Source organism: Sinocyclocheilus anshuiensis, unplaced genomic scaffold (assembly GCF_001515605.1).
Source record: "Sinocyclocheilus anshuiensis isolate Anshui unplaced genomic scaffold, SAMN03320099.WGS_v1.1 scaffold238, whole genome shotgun sequence".
NCBI lineage: Eukaryota > Metazoa > Chordata > Actinopteri > Cypriniformes > Cyprinidae > Sinocyclocheilus > Sinocyclocheilus anshuiensis.
In genome coordinates this window covers 792,255-795,198 of record NW_015547674.1, presented here as the reverse complement: position 1 = coordinate 795,198, position 2,944 = coordinate 792,255, and positions in this window count along the sequence as shown.

Genomic DNA, 2,944 nt, shown 5'->3' with positions numbered 1-2,944 from the left:
CACACACACCCGGCTTATATCAACCATCTGCCAGCACGCCCCGGAGTCAGCTGTGTCTATTATGTGAACTGTTGCGGAATCCACGCGCACTCTGCAACGGATAGCCTGCTCACTGTTTTATAGATCACTAAAAGAGGAGGGGCGAACCCGAAGCCGGAATAATAAGAAAGTCCTAGGCGTTCTTGTTTGTTTGGAATAGCCTATATTCAAAGGACATCGCTTAGGAAAATGGAAAAAGTTTTATTTATTTATAAATTAATTTTCAGTTCATGCACTAGTCTTTTTAAAGCACATCAGTTGCCAAATTCGCTACTACAAACAAACAGGACACATCTTTGGAAACGAAATTAGAAATTAGAGTAAAAAAAAAAAATGTGTTGCATGGATTTACAAGACTGTACTCGCTACGTATGCTTATTGTTTGTTTTTAGGACTATTTTTCTAAATTATTTAGAATAAAAAATGTACGTAATGCATCTATTACAAAGAGAAACGAATAGTAAATGAGTTTGAACGACTGACATCTGCGGGTAGAAAGCAGCAGACGGCCAAAACAATGAGATTCTTCTCAACTTTTTTTAGACCATTTCCTCTGTGTAAGACAGATCACTAGCCATACCACTGCTACATTTGTATTTCATAAAAAATAAAAAAATAAAAAGATGTTGTTTCGTAATCGATAGCCTAAAACATATTTCTTAACTTTGATTTTTCGAGAAGCTTCCGCACCGGAGACCTGAGGCTAACCCGATCTCATGGAAGTGCGTATAAATAGTACGCCAAATAAAAACGAAAACTCGTGGTATTGATACGCAAAAATAGACTTTGGCGTGTATATGCTACGCGATGGGTAGGATTAGGGTTGTGGGGTAGATGCGTATCATATGCACGCCAACAAATTTCGTATCATATGCACGCGAAAACTGCGTATCATATGCACGCCAAACACGTGCGTAGCATATACACGCCAAAGTCCGTTTTTGCGTATCAATACCACGAGTTTTCGTTTTTATTTGGCGTACTGTTTGAACGTGACTAACCAACCCGATCTCACGAGAAAACGTAGCTATTTCACTAGAGTGCAATTTCGTACACATTCTGATTCGTATAAAATTGTACGATTTGTTTAATACAAAGTAAATACGAGGCTCCATCCCTATAACCCCAGTCCAAACCTATATATACGACCTTGATGAAGTATTTTATATACGCGCACCTATTCACCATATTGTCAGGATTTCTCCAACTCCATTCATTTACTTAGCGTACATTAAAACACATTAGCCTACTAAGAGATATATTTCTTTGTAAAAACGTTATTTACAAACAATCTCCCTTTTCCTCCTTGTTATTATTCGCTGCTCATTACTTTATCATTATATAAAGTTATGTCAGTTTATATATGGCCTAAATGGTCTTTCCAGAGATGCAGTAATGTTTTGCCAGCAGGTGTTTATTAGTGTTATATTTGCAGGAGCAGCATCATTTGTAGAGCTCTCTGTAGCTCGGTCTATTAAATGAATTATTGAACTGAAACCTGTTTTGAGACCAATACATACTTTAATGATTTATAGGTCTTCGTAATGTGGCATCATTTTCTGAGAGGAATAATAGAGAAACAGCATGTGCCCTTGTCCTGAGGAGAATAGAGCACAAGCGAATCTCAGTGACTTGTAATCTACATTAAAATAAATAAAATTTCAACGTGTCTCTATATGGATGTAGAGGAATAATGCACCAATAATATTTATATTAATGTTTTGTATGGTTTTCCAAGCACGTAAATATCCAACGAGGCTGTCAAATTTCCTGTCTATTTCCTATAAGATCATTTTTGTGAAATTAGGTGGTGCTATTTGTTAGCAAATGTCATGTGTTGAGGGGAGCAGCAACAGACAGACTCTAAGCGGCATTATTTAATGCAAAAAGAAATAATTAAATAAATAAACAAAACCGTTTCAATACCAGGCAGCAAATTTATCTTAGACTTATATTTTGAAATGCTTTTCTTGATTCATAAGGCATTGCATGCAAAATTGATTCTTTTGGTTGGATTTAACTATGTTTTATTTCAACAACCTAACTTTGCCCAACAGCCTACATATTTAGCAAAATAGCTCATGTTTCAAAACAGGTACAAGCTCTGTAATTGTGCATTTTCAAGATATTACTTGTCAGTTTCATTTTTTATTTTCTTTCATTGCATTTTAATGAGGAATTTTATCTTTTAAAAGAGTTCTCCAACGCGCTACAACATCGTGCACTCAAAGTAGTTCCACAGAAATTCACAATGTTAATGTTTTGTTAATATTCATAACACATTAATGCCGTATACAGTCCACCATGAGCAGTTTAGAGCAACAAAATAAACGATCAAACAGATTTCATATAGCCTATCGCTTTATGTGAGTATATGGGTAACGCAGCTTTTAAATTTAAGTTAGTAATTCATCGTGGGATCATACTGAGGATTATGATATCTGTAAGGTGTTGGTGTATAACATTCAGATGAAGTGACAAGCCTAATTGCTATTAGATCCGGTGCATTATGCCATGATTAAAATGACGCATATTAAGGGTTAAAATCATATCGACATCCTGCTGACTCTTTAAAAATCTTCTTCTGTGTTTTACCATATATTAAATAGCAATATTTCAAATATCTAGCAGGGGAAGATGCCCCCTTAAAGAACAAGGTACATTTACTTAGAAATTGTAACACATTTAGATGTTAGTTTAGCACGTGCACACTGAAAAAAAATTTTAATTCATCAAATGAAAAAAATGTAGGGTAATGATTCGCATCTATATTTTTTTAACTTGAGCCAATGAAAAATAAATAACTTGCCATGAGGCCCTCATTTTAATTGGATGAATTAAACATTTTTTTCAGTGCAGGTTGATGACGCATCAGCCTATGTGTTATTAAAGGAAATAAATAAAA